Below are 17,469 nucleotides of genomic sequence, written 5' to 3'. Positions count from 1 at the left end.
AAGGTCGTTGGTATAGGGATCACTTTGTTGTAGCTGACATGTTTATCTTCTATTCATCTTCTGTCATCCCTTTTAGAATGCTTACCTATATATCTTTTGCCCATCAGTTAGTATATTACCCTTTTCTCCTGTTTCATGCTCCAACAACATTTCAATATCTTATATTTCTCGTTACTGTACTGTTTGTCTCTGGACTTGCTTATGCTGTTCACTCATCTTGAGAGGCGTACTCTATGGGTGTGCTTTTCTTTCTCATAGGAGGCAGCCTTCCCTAGGAGTCCTTCTGGGTCACCTGAGTCTTCTCTCTACCTCTGACCAAGCACTGTGCAGAGCTCCAATTTATAATGCTTTATAGATTTTCTACCATGAACTTGTGAACTAGTTGTGGCCAGATTTAAATTTTATTCTTTTACATGCCTCTAGATCTAGAATACAAGTATTCCAGAATTTGAATGGAATAAAACTTCCTATTTTTTTTTTTGTACATGTACTTTTTCTTAGCAATTCAGTTAGAAAAAAGTTTAAAAAGTTAGATTAAAGGAAAGTCCCTCAAGAAGATAGTAAATATTTGGGCTGGAGAGATGGCTTAGCGGTTAAGTGCTTGCCTGTGAAGCCTAAGGACCCCGGTTTGAGGCTCGATTCTCCAGGACCCACATTAGCCAGATGTATAAGGGGGCACATGCATCTGGAGTTCGTTTGCAGTGGCTGGAGGCCCTGGCATGCCTGTTCTCCCTCTCTCTCTCTCTCTCTCTCTCTCTCTCTCTCTCTCTCTCTCTCTCTCTGCCTCTTTCTGTCCTGTCACTCTCAAATAAATAAATGAAAATGTACAAAAAAATTTAAAAAAAAATTAAAAAAAAAGAAGATAGTAAATATCTTAAGGTAGTAACAATGCTTTAAAATTATTTTGTTTTTTTTTTATAACAACAGTGATAGAAATGGCTATGTGTGCATATGTGTGTTTATGTGTGTGGGGTACATTCGAGCAAGCAGGTAATTGTTGAACAAAAATACGAAATTAAGCTAGGCATGATGGCATTAATCCCAGCATTTGGGAAACAGAGATAGGAGGATCGCCATGAGTTCAAGGCCACCCTGATACTACAGAGTGAATTCCAGGTCAGCCTGGGCTAGAGTGAGACCCTACCTCAAAAAATACAAATTGACAAGTGGACATTCTTTCTCTATGTATACATATACATATGTGTATATAGGTACAACATATGCACACATACAGTCACACACATATATACATGTATATATATTAGTCACAAAATATTGTTTACTCAATTTTAGAAATCTATCAACATTTTAGTTAGTAGCCTTTAGATTGCTGTGATAGATGAAATGGTTAGCTAGTGAGCTGAACATTCCTTCTCCCACCTGTTCCATTCTTAAAGGCCAGGAGAGAATGAGTTTGTTCTCAGGACTCAGAATTGCAGAATAGACTTGCTTCCAATGTTTCTGGTAAAGGTCTGCCTTTGATTTTATTGACTGTTGCAGAGATAGTGATTTAAGGAAATAACCTAAAAGCTTGGCTTAAGAATACTCAAACCTGATACTCATTTACATCAGAAGAAGAATTTGCTTCTCAAAGTAAAAATGTTGAAACAGTTGAGAAATATCAGCTGTTTCTTTTGGAGCTGACAGTACAAATAAAAATTATTTGGTCTTTAATTATGTTTTGTTTACCCATTATACATAAAAGTATTTTATGTCTGAAATGTGTTGTATGTTAAGGACAAATGTAAAGTATCATTAACAATGGAGAGTAATTTGGTGTCCTTGTTTTGATTATTTTTGCTTAGTACACTCTACCAGTGTTTTCATTACTATGAAAGCCTATTCCAGGCATTGAATGTGATTCTTGTTTGCTTAACCTTGAATTGTATTTGTCTCGAGAGGGAAAGAAAGTCTTGTATTTTATAGGAAAATTTGGTGACTTTTAAATTGCTTGAAATGAATCATAATTCAATTTCTAATTTCTTTACAGATATAGTTTGTCTACACAACTGTTCTTGAAGAAGATATTATTTTTGAAAAGTAATTGCTATAAACTGTATAGATTTATAACATATTAAATAATATTATCCAAGGCTGAGAGGATGTAGGTTTCTTTGTGGATGTAGAAATATACCTACTATCCAGTGAACAAAGAAACCCACGCTTGCTTAAATGTTAAAACATTATAGCAAAATGAATTATAAGCAGCACATTATCATAGCCAGCAAAAAAAAGAGGTGGCCATTGGTTGGAGTGAGGCATGATTTTTGCAAAATCAGTAGTCTTACATTGTGAGGCACTTATGTGGCCAGTCCAGCTGATTCTATAACTATGCCTGACATAGAATCCATAAAACCTGGGAAAAGAAGAATATACTAATTTTTAATGTGGGACCTTGTACTTTGTATGTGAAGGATGGGCAATGTGTGAAAAGTATGCTATGTAACTTGTCAAGCATCAGGTTGTAGAGTATGTAGTTAAAATTCTGTTTAAAAGAAAGTAATATGTAGTTTCAATACCAGTACCTTACTGATGTTGCTGTTCTTACCTGATGATATTGCTCTATATTTAGTCTGCATATTATATTTGAAGCTGAATTTGTTATTTTATGAATTTTGTATTAGTATCCTCCTTTGCATCATTTCATAGTTCTTGAAAGTTAAACAGTTATTGCCCTCAAATGAGCTAAAGTATTTTTCTGCTCATAGCCATACTTAAAATACTTTTTTTTTTTTATTCTAATGTCATACCTTACTTGGCTCTCCTGGCTTTCCATGTTTTACTTGGTAGTACAACCACATTGATGCCACACAACTCTTCTAGTTTCAAAATGGGAATGTGGCAAATGATCTGAAAGTATAAAATGGAAACTCCAATATGTTATATGTGTTGATTGTAGCTAAGAGATTCAATTAGGATATATTTTGCTATATTATTTTATGACTGTTTTAAAGAGGGTTACTTGTTTGAATTTTCATCAAGAAAAAGGCTTAGAATAAAATAAAAACATATTAAATGTGCTTTTCTACACTGAATTGACTTCCTACTATGATTTTTTTTTCAGAAATACATATCTAGGACAGTTTCTAACATCCTATTTTTTTTTTGAAGAGTTTGAGAAGCATTGGTGTTAGTTCTTTAAAAGTCAGCTAGAATTAAGTAGTGAGTCCATCTGGACTTGCACTTTTTTTCATTGGGTGATCTTTTTATTACTTCCTCAATCTAACTGATATTTATAGGTCTTTTAAAGTTATTTATTTCATCTTGGTAATACTGGTAGATCATATGCATCTATAAGTTCATCTGTTTATTTTAGATTTTTCAACTTTGTAAAATATAAATTTTGGGGTTAAATGCTAATGATTTTCTGAATTGCTATATGTGGTAATGTCACTCTTGAGATCTCGAATTTCATTATTTTGAGTATCCTCTCTCTCTTGGCTAGTCTTTCATAGCAATGCCAGTCTTGTTCTCTCTTCAAAACACTACTTCTTTGCTGCACTGATTCTTTGTATTTTTTGTGTGATTGTTTTCTATTTATTTCTGTCCTGATCTTCATTATTTGTGTTCACCTATTGGTCTTCATTTTGGCTTGCTCTTGTTTTTTCAAGGGTTTTTGAGCATTATCAAGTTAGTTATTTGCTATCATTCTGATACTTTAATATAGGTATTTATGGCTCCAAGGTTTCCTCTTGTGATTGCTTTCACTTTATCATATAGGCTTGGTATTCTGTGTTTTCATTTTCATTAAATCTGAGAATTTTTAAAATTTCCTTCTAGTGTGTTGTTAAGTATTCTCTATACCAAAACCAGATATAAAATAATAAAAGAAGGCTGGAAAGATGGCTTAGCAGTTAAGACGTTTGCCTGCAAAGCCAAAGGATCCCGTTTCGACTCACCAGGACCCATGTAAGCCAGATGCACAAAGGGGCACATACATCTGGAGTTCATTTGCAGTAGCTGGTGGCCCTGGCATGCCCATTTTCTCTTTCTCTTTCTCTTTCTCCCTTTCTCTCAAATAAATAAATAAAATATATTTTAAAAAATAAAATAGGAAAATAAATACCAATATCCTGAATTAACATAGATGCAAAACTTCTCAATAAAGTACTTACAAATGTATTCAAGAACACTTCAGAAAATCATTCCATCAAATTGGCTTCACTTTGGTGAGACAGGTATGGTTTGATATATGAAAATGAATAAATTTAATGTGTACATAAGTGGATTAAAGGATAAGAATCATGTGACCATCTCAGTAGATGCAGAAAACTCACTAGCTCTTCGTGTAAAGGTCCTAAAGAGACTAGGAAAATAAATAGCACATCTCAACATAATAAAGACTATAGAAGGCAGCAATCATATATTAAATGGGAAAATTTCAAAGTATATTCATAAGTCAAGGGTGTCTACTTTTTCTAATCTTATTCAAGATAGTGTTTGAAGTCTTAGAACAATATGACAATACAAGAAAATTTAAGAGCTACAATAGGAAAGGAGGAAGTCAAAGTTTCTTTATTTCCAGATGATATGATTCTACATATAGGACACCTAAAGTCTCTAACAGATAATTCTTATATGAAGAACTGAAATAGCAAAGGAGCAGTGCACACAACATTAAATAGCTAGTCTTGGAACTGGAGTGTTTGCCCAGGCATTAGTTGGTAAAATTATTGCCTTGATAACACAAAAATGTCCTCAGAACCCATTTTAAAAACCCAGGTGTAATCACAGTGTTATGTAGAAGTGACAGGTTGATTCCTGGGTCTTGCTGATGAGCCACAATATCTACTTAGTGTGCTCCAGGCCAGAAAGAAATCTTGTCTCAGAAAAAAAGAAAAAAATATGGATGGCATCTAGAGGAAGAACACCTAAGGTGATTCTTTGCCTCATATGCACATACACAGTTATGCAGTAGCATGCATATACACTAATAACAAATATGTTGATAAAGACACCAGGCAAACAATTCTAGTAATGATTATCTCAAAATATAACAATCCTTGGGATATGCATAATAAAACAAGCGAACAAAGAACTTTAAAGCACTGAAAAAAAGAAATTGAAGAAGACACTAGCAGATGGAAATACCTCACTATGCACAGATTGGAAAAAAATTAATACTGTGAAAATGCTGACATTATCAAAAGCAGTCCACTACAATACAATCCCTATCAAGATCCTGATGTCACAGAAATGGGCACAACATGAAAGTAAAAAAAATTTAAAAAAAGAACAAATTTGCATAGGAGAAAAAAGAGCCTGTTCCACAGATGGTGCTGGGCAAACTGGAAATCCACACACTGGAGACTAAAACTAGATCTCTGTCTTTCGCTCTGCCCAGAATCACCTCCAAATGGACCAAAGACCTGAATGTAAGACCTAAAACTCTGAAAGTGTTGAGGAAAGAGTAGGAAAGCACTTTAAGATATTGTCATAGGAAGGACTTGCAGCATAGATCTCTAGTCACTTAGGAAGTATGGCCAGCCATTGACAAATGCAACCTCATGAAATTTAAATGCTTCTGTACAGCAAACAAATCAGTTAGGTGAAGATGCAGCCTGCAGAATGGAAGGAAGTGTTTACTAACTATAGAGGATTAGTATTTAGACCATGGAAAAAGTAAAAACTAATAAAGGCTCTTTACAGAAGATCCTTTAGCTACAAATGTTTTCATAAACCTCTCATTTTATTTTTTTAATATTTGTTTATTAGCAAGCAGAGAAATAGAAGATATTACAAGAGAGACAAAGAGAGAAAACGGGCACACCAGAGCCTCCAGTCACTGCACATGAACTCCATATGCATGTACATTTTGCATTACATGGGTGCTGGGAAATTGAACCAGGGTTGTTAAGCTTTGCAGGCAAGCACCTTAACCAATGAGCAATCTCTGGAGTCCACTTTTAAATTTTAATGTATATGTTTTTGATAAAAAATACCTTTTTTAGCCGGGCGTGGTGGCGCACGCCTTTAATCCCAGCACTCGGGAGGCAGAGGTAGGAGGATCACCGTGAGTTCAAGGCCACCCTGAGACTACAGAGTTAATTCCAGGTCAGCCTGGACCAGAGTGAGACCCTACCTCGAAAAAAAAAAATACATTTTTTAATGTCATCACTGTCAAATGTAACTAACATGTCCCTGTTCTCCTTTGAAACTTGCAAAGCTCTTTCTTATCCAGATGAAAAAAAATGTTTTCTACATTGCAGACATTAAATTTGTTAAGGAATACTGTGACCATAAGAATTTAATTTATCATATATTTCAACACATCTATTAAATAATTTCCTCTTACACTTTCTTTGTGAAGTCATTTTTATTTTGTGATCCTGCAGTTCAACTTTAAATGTTGTGTTACCTTTCAATTTAATTTGCACTTATGATTTTAACTGTATGGAAAAAAGAGTAAGTTTCTTCTTAAATGAGATGTAAGCAATGCAACAAGTTAGGATGATAGTGTTGGATTAATCTTGTCATGACTCTTGAAATTGCTGGGAATGAGGACTACATGCATTGCTTATGTTAAAGCAAACCTTCATAGGAATGTGATCTGCATGAAAAATTATGTATTAATAAAACCCACTACTAACCAAGGGTGTGTGTTTGTACATAAATATTCCATGAACCTTTGAATAAGACTTTTGGTTGACTAATTTCTATTTCCTTTTTCAGGATTAGGAAGCTGAGACCTCAGTATGTCAAGTAATTTACTCAACATTGCACAAGTGAAAAGATCATTATATAAACTCCTACTTGGTCAGAGTTGTCTGTCTAAGGAAGTGTTTCCATATGGAGAAACCATGCTCTTTACCTCAGTAGTGTAAGTGTAGATCTACAGGATTCAGATGTGTAGAATCCCCAGCCTGGATCTATCTGATAAAAAGTGAGCTCAGGATGGGCGTGGAAGCTCTCAGTGCAGAGGAAGGCCGTGAGGCAGGTGGTATGTGGAAGCCTCTCTTCATGTGGAATTCACACCGGTGATGCCAGGATCTCAAGTCAGAAAGAAACAACGCTATCATTTAAATTAGTTTGGAAACAGCTAAAAAACAAAACTAACTGCTTCAGGTTTCAATACTTCTATTGATTTTAGGGTTCCCCCTATTTTAAATCAACTTGAAACCTTAGCTTCCCCTACTAAGCTTAGCATTGCACTCTTTTCTCCCTCACTTGTTGCTGGAGACCTTATCAGAGGACTGGCAAGGGGCTGCCAATCAGCAGGGCTTGTCTGTTCCATCAGGCCCCTATTTCCATAATGTGAACTGCATCCAGGGGAGAAGTAAGCCCCATTTACCAGCAACCTTTGTGCTCATCTCTATTTTAAGCTACTCATTTGAAGGACTCAGGTTTGTTACTGTGGTGTTGGGTTCCTTATTTGGAGCAGAAGAGTAAACTGTTGAGATTTTGGTATAATTTAGAACTCAGTACTCATATAATAATTAGCTACTTGGAATGCTGTAAAAGAGGATAGCTTAAGTGAAAATATTTATGAACAATTTTGTGGGTTATGTGTCGACAAGTTAATATGTAAAAGTTTATGTAAAAATGTTTATAATCTTAATTTTTAATGCCTGTGGCTATTATGAAATAATCTGTTTTGTTTTCCTCTTTAAGTAAAGGCAAATAACTTTGATTAAATATAATATACAACTTTTCTTCTCTTGGAAACAGTTGTATTATACTGTTTTGGGATTTTGTTTCACAACCCCACCCTGGAACATACAGAAGTAAATTGTACCTTTTAGTTATTAATCAGGATATTTTTGTATCATTATTTGAAAAAATTGTTTATCTGTATCTGTAATAACTAACAATTATAAAAATTCTAACTAGGTTGTTATACCATTTTTTCTTTTTTAATCATACCCAATTTCTTGCTTTAATGTAAGTGTTGACTATAAAATACATATTTAAAACATATGACTCCATATATTAAATCCCCAGGTAAATATTTGCTTTTTATGTTTGTAAAATTTCAACTCATTTAAGAGTCTTTCTCTTCTCTGCTTCTCTCCATAGCAATCTTCACTTTATCTGTAAATTAATTTATTATTATTTCCAGTAGTAATTTATCTTATTGCCCTTGAAATTTATTTCAGTGTTTATTATCAGACATCAGAGATATCTTGGCAAACAAAACTTGATGATCATAGGGAAAGAAAGCATCAGACCATGTACAAGTTCATGGTATGTGCATTTTTAAAAATATTTTATTTTTATTGATTTATTTGAGAGAGAAAGAGTCAGATTTAAAGCTAGGTGTGGTGGCATACACCTTTAATCCCAGTACTCGGGAGGCAGAGGTAAGTGGATCACTGTGAGTTCAAGGAGCCTGAGACTACATAGTGAATTCTAGGTTAGCCTGGGCTAGAGTTAGACCCTACCTCATAAAAAGAAAAAAAACTAAAAATGAGAAAGAGGCAGAGAGAAAAAGAGAAAGAGAGAGAATGGGTGTGTGCCAGGGCCTCTAGCCACTGTAAATGAACTTCCAGATTCATGTACCACCTTGTGCGTCTGGCTTATGTGGATACTAGGGAATCAAACTAGGATCCTTAGGCTTTACAGGCAAGCACCTTAACTGCTAATCCATCTCTTCAGCCCTGTCCCTTTTTTATTATTAGTTTTAAACAAATCAATATACAATGTATATATTCTTTTTAATTATTCATTAATACTCCACATGCAATTCTTTTATATTGTTATTGCTAAACACAGATAGTGATTTGGAGTGTTTCTTTCCAGTCTTGTAGTCTGAGGTAAGATGGGACAGCTTTCAAAGGAAACTGTGAGTTTCAAAAGCCTCTGATGAATCCATGTGTTACCCACATGGGGATTTAGTTTTGTGGTCAATTGGGAGATGTGCATATCATGTTCCTTCTAGTAGAAAGGAAATGGTATATCCACACTAACATGATTTCAGTTCCTTAATACTTTAAGCTACATGAGATTTTCAGATTGTAAATCAATTTAAAACATTTGACTAGATTTTAATGGAGTATTTCCTACAAGACATATTTCTATTTAATAACTGTACACTAGTCATGGTACTAATTCATGATGGTTGAGACAAAAGCATTCTTGAGATCAAACACTGGTTGACAGATACTTCAGAAGGCATGTGGAACACACAGCTGTCCAGTTATACATTTCCATCTGTGCCATATTTACATATTTATACATGTTGGGCATTTCTGCAAACCCACTCCCTTGGATGAGCTGGCGTCCAGCTTAGAAACATGCACTGTGGGATGACATGTAGTAAGTCAGTCTTCTGTCTTCCACTTGTCTTTGTTGGTTTTGAACTCAGTGTGTATTCATTGTGTAGCCAAGGATGGCCTTGAACTTTTAGTCTTCCTACTTCTACCTTCTCAGTGGTGGGAGGTATTGAACCCAGGTTTTCATGCCTGTGATGTGAGCATTCTTCCAACTGAGCCACATACACAGCCCCCCGATTTGGTTTTCAACTTCTACTTTTCCCTTGTCTTCTGCCTTCAGTTTCATATATATATATATATATATATATATATATATATATATATATATGTATTCAATATATATTTTTGTCCTTTAATGCACTTTAAAGAAATGAAAATATTAAATGCCTGGATATTAGGAAAACTTCCATAAAATATTAAGGTGTAATTGTTTAATAATTTTTATGAAGTCATCTACTCTCATTTTATAATTAATGATAACTTGGCAAATATTATGCTATGCATACTTGTGTATTTGCTAAGTTTATTTAACCACTACATATAATAATTATGTGAGGGCTGGAGAGATGGCTTAGTGGTTAAGCGCTTGCCTGTGAAGCCTAAGGACCCCGGTTCGAGGCTCGGTTCCCCAGGTCCCACGTTAGCCAGATGTGCAAGGGGGCGCACGCGTCTGGAGTTCGTTTGCAGAGGCTGGAAGCCCTGGCGCGCCCATTCCCTCTCTCTCCCTCTATCGGTCTTTCTCTCTGTGTCTGTCGCTCTCAAATAAATAAGTTAATTAACTAATTAAAAAAATATTTAAAAAAATAATTATGTGAGTGGTTATCATTGTCCATCTTTCAAAGTTGTAGACAAAGCTATACAGCTTGGAGAGAGGCTTCTTTCTGACTCAAATCCAGTTCCTTCTGACACTAAATTAAGGTTTAGAACTTCCTTTTAAAACAATCTTTAACTTTTCTACTCATATATATGCCTAAATGTTGGGGAAGAATTGCAGTAATGCAATTGCAATGGAGCACAAGGGGCACTGCCTCTCCTCTCTCTCCACAAGACGGACAGTCCCTGCCAGTGTGTAATGACAAACAGAGTTCATCTTAGTTTAGTATACTAGTATTGTCATTCCCTGTTTTGTACATTTCTCAGGGTCTGTCTGTCTCATTCCTGTATGTATGTATGTGTGTATTTACAAAATGTACTTAGGAACATGTACCTGTGGATAAATCCATGCTGTATTCTAGAATGATTTTGAAACACTTCAAATCTTTACTTCTCATGAAGACACTTTCAGATTCAGTGAGATTCTGATTGTCCTTTCCATTAGCTTTACCACACTCATACTACTGCATATAATTTTACAATACATCATTATAAAAATAGACATTTTCATTACTTGTATATGAGGTTTTCTGTTTGTAGTTTAAGCTTTGCCTTGTTCTGCTTTTCAGGAACTTAATTAGAATTTATTTTCAAGACACTTGAATTTTATTCTTTAAATTTCATTCAAAAGCTCATTCCTTGCTTTGCAGAAAAAGAAAAAAATAAGAATGCAGATAAATATAAAGATATTGTCTGCTGATATGCGCATGATTGTTTCAACTCCATATTTCTAAGTTATAACTTCAGTTGCTTAAAAAATTGGAACGTCTGTGGAGTGTTTTATACCATAATATTATTTTTATCATTTCACTTTGCTTCCAGAATGCTTTCAAACAACTATATATATAGGAATTTTATGCATGGAACAGTTAAATTGTGTGAATTGAAGTGGGATAATGTACTTAGTGTGAAATACCAAGTCCTTACCTTATGAGACTAGTTCTAAAGTTTGGTTATGTGAATTATAATCTATGAAACTACAAAGAAGTCTATATGTAACCTGTATCAGTAGAAATGATGAATAGCATGTACAAGTCATTAAAAAACTTAAAAGCTGCATTATCTAATACTTTCATGACTTTATAAGCTTGATTTGTTTTAGAAACTGACAAAAAACTTGCTATGAATTCAGTGAGAGGATACCTATATTGTGCTTGTACAATGATGTGGCAGTGTAGTTTGAGAGCCACTGAATTATTGCCTAAAAATTCTGATTCAAAATGTAAGGAAGCAGTATTATTTTCCTAAAGATTCTTATGGGCTGTGTTACTATGTAAGTAAAGAGTTTGTAAGGAACACAAGCCAGTTGTAATAACCTGCTGAATCTCAAACTCTATGGGGTAAAATAAGGACAATGCGACTATGGAAATACATAAATTGTGTTAAAAGTCATAAAATTGGAATATAGTGAATTTATAAAGTTTCTACCTATCCCCTCTTTAGCTCTCTTTAGTTTGCTTCTTCTTCTTCCTATAATGGTTTGTTATCTACCTCAACTTTCAAGCCTCGATTTATAGACAGAATCAGCCAGCCTGCATTTGTTTTGTTAAGTCCTGGTGAGCCTTGCCACCCAAGTCAGTAATCAGTTATCCACATGGAAAATGAAAATTGGTGTCTATTATTCACCTTGTAACATAACAAGAAATTAATTCTTGGTGCAAAGACTTAGTTATGAAAGGTGATGCTTAATGATATTTGGAAGTATATTTGATAAGACACAAGCATAACAAACCACCCAGAATAAATTAATAAGTTAAAACCACATTAAAATTGAAAAAAATCTGCTTATTTAAAGATCTAAAAATCAGTAAGAAAGGTAAAAACTTTTAGTATTTAGATTATCCTAAAGATTCTAATTACCAGTATGGAAAATAAAACCCAAATTTGAAACTAGGAATTTCAAAAAAATATAAGTCCAAATGGTCAAAAAAAAAAAGCCTAGAATTATGTAATATTTTGTATTGTTCATAAAAGTGCATGTCTGAAAGTAGCAAATAGTGCTGTAGAAATAAAGCCATGGGAACACACACACTCTGATAGTGGGGTAAAATTTCATGCAACTGAATTGGTGAAAGAAAATTGGACTTAAAGGTAGTACCCCTTTACTCATTTTCTCAGCAGTTCCAGCTTTATGTATGTTTCTATAGAAAATTTTAATCATATCAGGAAATAGGCATGAGTGCTTTTGTGTGTGTGTGTGTGTCTGTGTGTAGAACAGCCTAAGAGAGCAAAGAATGATGAAGCTGGAGAATATTTTGATACAACAGAAATGACATAGTACTGAGAATAAATGAACCATATGTACATTCATGCACATTTTCTGCATGTCCAACACAATGTTGCCTGAAAAAAGGAGGTCATGAAACTTCATTCAAGATTTCAGGGCTGGAGTGATGGCTTAGCAGTTAAGCTTGCCTGTGAAGCCTAAGGACTCTGGTCCAAGGATCAATTCCGCAGGACCCATGTTAGCCAGATGCACAAGGGGGCACATCTGGAGTTCATTTGCAGTGGCTGAAGTCCTGGAGTGCTTATTTGCTTCCTCCCTCTCTCTCTCTCTCTCTCTCTCTCTCTCTCTCTCTCTCTCTTTCTCTCTCTGTCACTCTCAAATAAATAATAATGAACAAAAACAAATTTAAGAAAATAGATTTCAGTTAGACTTTTCAGAGACAGACCTAAGTAATATATTTTAATTGAATCATATATATGTGATCCAAATATAAAGAAAAATTAAGGAAATCATGAAAAAATGTGTCATTATTGATAATTATATTTATTATTGATATATTGTAAATAATTACCATATTGTAAGTGAAATTATGAATGCTTATGCAATTATTATGTTATCAAAATGTAACTATTCTAAGTAAACATTTAAATAATTAAAGTAATATAAAATATTAGAAGGAAGGATTTTTTTTCCTCTGTCTTTCCTCAAAAGACTTAAGGTTTCAAGGCAGTTTTTTATCATAATATGGTCCTTATTTTTATGTGGGTTCTTACAAGTTTAATTTTTGCAGTTTTATGTAGTTTGACTCTTTTGCCAGAAATTTAGCCTTTTATTATTTATTTGTTTATTTTTAATATTCTTTTTAAATTTATTTTAAAGAGAAATAGGGAGAGAGAGAGAGGGAGGGAGGGAGAGAGCGAGAGAGAGAATGGGCATGCATGACCTCTAGCTACTGCAAATGAACTTCAGACACATGTACCACCATGTACATCTGGTTTATGTGGGTACTGGGGAATCAAACCTGTGTCCTTAGGCTTCCTAGGCAAGTACCTTAACTCTAGCCCATCTCTCTCTAGCTGGGCTTAGCCCTTATTTTCTTATTTATTTTTACAAAAATTGAATTGATTATTTAGCATGCCATGACTTTCTCCTTGTAGTAGTGTGGTACCATGCTATCTGTACCTCACTAGCTTTTGGTCTTTTATATGCTCAGATTTCTTTAGTTCTTCAATTCATATGAGTTAAACTGCAGGACCTTGAGTGTGCCTTTTCAAATTTGCTTTTCCCTACCCTGTTTATAGGACTCTTCAGGGTGTTTTCATATTTGTTTTCAAGCTTCATCCACTTCTGCTTTCAATCAGCCTTCCACCCCATGAGCCAACACTTACCTTTTCCAAGACTACCTTTCTCCAAAGTGGCCACCACATTCAGTACCTTCCTGCTCCCACCTAGGCCCCTTTGCTTGGTCATGACATTGCTGTTATCCATTTGCTATTCTGTTGGGACTGCTACAGTTGATAACCTGGTAAACTTGGGGCATGGGGTCTTGTCTAGTACCCATCAGTCTTCTTTTATGTTGGGTCTTGTAGGTGTAGGCTCTACCAAGGGAGAAAAGGAAGAGGAGCCTTCCTGCTGCTATAACTTTGATTTTGATGACCTCTGGTGTGGTGGTTTAGGCTCTAAAGTGTTACAGGTATAGGAATCATGTTTTCTACTTTTACCTTTTTTACCTGCTGGGCATACCTGCCAGGAAGGTAGGTAGGTCTGAAGGGGTTAATTGCACATTTATCAAGTTATTACTAGAAGCGTTAGTTTCCTGTAGGTCTGATTCTGTTGCCACATATAACCTGCAAAGTCTGCCTCCTCCTTTAAGAATGAATCCTTTCTTAGAGGTCATTGTTCCACCTTGAAAATTTTCCTTCAGGACATTTACAATTCAGTTGTAGCTTCATATTTTGAGATAAGAATCAATTTATTTCAGTTTTTCTTCCCCCTACTTTCTTCTTCCCTTCTTTTTTAACTTTAACACACATACCACACAACTTTGGATTCTTACATATCCCATTCTGCTTACATAGGTAAGAACTGTGGTGTGGATTTGTTTGAATTGTTTAATGAATGGTTTCTTAAATAATTGACAGTGTACTAGGCTGGGGTGGGGGGAGAGGAATAGCTTGGAAGCTGTGAAAAATACAAGGTCAGTTGTACCGCATATAAGCTCTGAACCCAGCCTCTGCTCCTAGAACAACAGTACAATAGTAGTGGTAGAAGCCGAGTGAGTATGAATAGACTGTGAGCATTATATTGCTTACTGTTATTAACATCTGTCAGGTGAGTGTGATCACCCCCATTTTAAACGTGATACAACTTAGATCATATAATTAACTCAAATTTGGATAGATGGTGGAAGTGTAACTATATTACAAAATCTCTGATTGTAAAACCTGTTTTCTGAACCACTAAGTTAGACATGACATAAAAGGTAATAAAACTATAGTAGCATAGCATTTTACTTATTTTTTAAAATTAGTTTTAATTGACACAATAATACACTTAAGGGGTACTATAGATTTTGATGCATGTATATGTTGTGTAACATTTAAATCAGAGTATGTGTGTATATATGTATATATAATATATATATATATTTCCCTGGTTATCATTTTTTAATGTTAAAACAATACAATCTGTCATTTTTTTGTAGTCATCCTAATTCATAGTAACATAACAGAGCTTCTATATGTAATTTAGTACCCATTAACCAGTCTTTGCCCTTCCCATTTCTTCACTCTTTGGTAATATGAATTCCATTTTAATACATTCCTTAAACGGTGATGTCAGATTCTATTAGCAGTGTCTTCTTCTGAATATATCATCAAACAATGATTAATTTTCCTGTAAGAATATAATATCTTAACATGATAGATAAATGCTGAAATTTATCTTTGTGGGGAACATTCAAGATTGGGTATTTTGCTGAATCTGATGACATTTGGTGTTTGAGATTACAACCTGTAAAAATTAAATGTCATATCTAAGCTGGATGCTGCCAAGGTGACAATTTTTTTATGAATTAGAAACTTTGTGGACAAATCATCTGCTGGTCCCATTTCCCCTTGCATTATCCTATTACATTCTTTCCTCCCTGTGATAGTTTGAATAGATGGTCTCCAATAGATGCAGGAGTTTATTAAAACTTCTTGGATTTCCAGACATCTGGCTGGAGGAGGTGTCACTGGGCCATCCAGCCCTAAGGAGTGGGGGTGGATTTGACATTCCAATATAAAGATATGCAAAGTGGCTAAGTTCCTCCTAGAGTTCCTAAAGTGTGCTGTGTGGTTTTCCTTTTGGCTTTTAGCTTTCTCTTTCTCTCTGCTTGGTCCTTTTAAGAGGGGGCCAGCATCTTTGTTTATTTTTTGTTTATTATTTGTTTATTTCAGAGTGACACAGAGAGAAAGACAGATATATATAGAAAGAATGGGTACACATGCACTCCCTTGTGCATCTGGCTAACGTGGGTTCTAGGGAATCGAGCCTCCAACCTGGGTCCTTAGGCTCCACAGGCAAGCACTTAACCACTAAGCCATCTCTCCAGCCTCTACCATTTTTTTTTTTTTTTTTTTTGCTTAGCTTTTCAATCTCCAGAAATGGGAGAATTCTTGTTAGGAAGCCAGAGATCACTCTCCCTTAAATCAAGAGCAATGATATGTTCTTATCTTAGATTTTATGATAAGAAAACCATTCCAATGATCAGTAATATTTAGGGAAGACTTCTTCCAGGGAGAGTTTTGATATCCATATATATCAAAACATCTTCATAGAGTCTCCCAATTAGAACTGTTCAGGTCACCATTATCAGGCTTTGAGTTTGATTTTTCACATCCTAGATACGCACTTTTTTGAGGAATTTGCATTTATATGTAACAGCAAATGGAAATAATCATAGAATAAACCAGGATTTCATTTCTTTTGCAGAAACAAGTCTATGAGGTAGGCAATTCAGGGACTACATGGCTATTCATGGGCATTGAGGAACTTGTCTCTTTCCATTGTTTTGCCCCAGCAATATTATGATCCATAGTGGTTGCTGTCCCTCTACATATTATGTTTAATTTCTAAGCCACAGGAAAGAGACCATGTGAGGCACAGGTGATATGATATAACTCCCGGTGGTGTACTTTCTAAATAGCAATTGGTTATATTTCATTGGCTAGTTTTTAATCAAATGGCCATAAAATGATGTTTAACTGGTTTTATTTCTGCCTTGGGAAACCAGTATTATTCTGTGAGGGGAAAAAAATACAACCAGATAATGGATAATAACTTGTGTGCCTGGTCTTCCTCATTTTTTTCTATTTAAGATATTGGTGGGAATTGTTCATAGATAAGTCAGAAAATGAGCATTGCAGTATAATTAAAAATTTAATGTGCCAATTCCCCATTCTCAGATGTCACTGATTGAACAAAGTTCCCTAGCCATTTAAAGACAATTCAAAAATTCTCTGCTGTGTTTTTTTAAACAAATTAAGTTCAAATGTATACTTTCTGGGCAATGTTTGATTACTGAACAGTCCACTGAGTACCTTAGACAGTTCACAAACTAAGGGATCAATTCATTAAGTCTGTGTCTGAATGTACAAACACACCTGGAAACTTAGGATTGTATTTTAAGCAAACTAAGAATGTGAAGTAGTATTTGTCAAGTTTATAGGTGAATAAATTTTGAATTCTTATAGTAAGTTACAGTATTGCTAATTCAAAAGAAATGATTTTCTATGAATTTGAAAGATTAATTTCTCATCTTAAGCACACATATTTAATGCTGTCTTTATGACCATTGACATAATTGTACCTAAGTTGCTTCTAATTAATATTGATTTGGAATTAATATTGACATAGCAACAGTTATTTTTGGTGCTTTTCCAGCTGTGTAAATACCCTTATTGCATAAGCAGACTAAATTTAATCACAAAATTTATTGTGCTTGCCATATTTACAACTTCATTGTGGACCCAGTGTTTTAAACATCTGTCTTTCATTTGCTGTATCTTAAATATAGACTTTTATAACTCAGGCAAGGTTATAAGTATTTATACAAAGATACTATAATTAAATAGTACTTGGAGGAGGGAATAAAATTTCTGGGAAGAGTTCTAA

The 17,469-nt window shown here is 34.6% G+C and overlaps 1 protein-coding gene across 8 annotated transcripts in view; it reads left to right on the top strand.

The window, feature by feature from the left end:
- Positions 1 to 17,469, top strand: part of Bmpr1b (bone morphogenetic protein receptor type 1B) — a 382,398-nt gene that overhangs the window by 222,664 nt on the left and 142,265 nt on the right. Inside the window, exon 1 of one of the 8 annotated variants that reach the window (XM_045143627.1) lies at positions 8,166 to 8,184. The exons of the other annotated variants lie outside the window; for them this stretch is intronic. The gene's annotated coding sequence lies outside the window, so the exon portion shown is untranslated. Of the gene's footprint in view, positions 1 to 8,165; positions 8,185 to 17,469 lie in introns of those variants that run through there. 8 annotated transcript variants of the gene reach the window in all.

Source organism: Jaculus jaculus, chromosome 2 (assembly GCF_020740685.1).
Source record: "Jaculus jaculus isolate mJacJac1 chromosome 2, mJacJac1.mat.Y.cur, whole genome shotgun sequence".
NCBI classification, from domain to species: domain Eukaryota; kingdom Metazoa; phylum Chordata; class Mammalia; order Rodentia; family Dipodidae; genus Jaculus; species Jaculus jaculus.
Note: the sequence above shows the minus strand (reverse complement) of the source record. Positions and strands in the feature narration are given on the sequence as shown.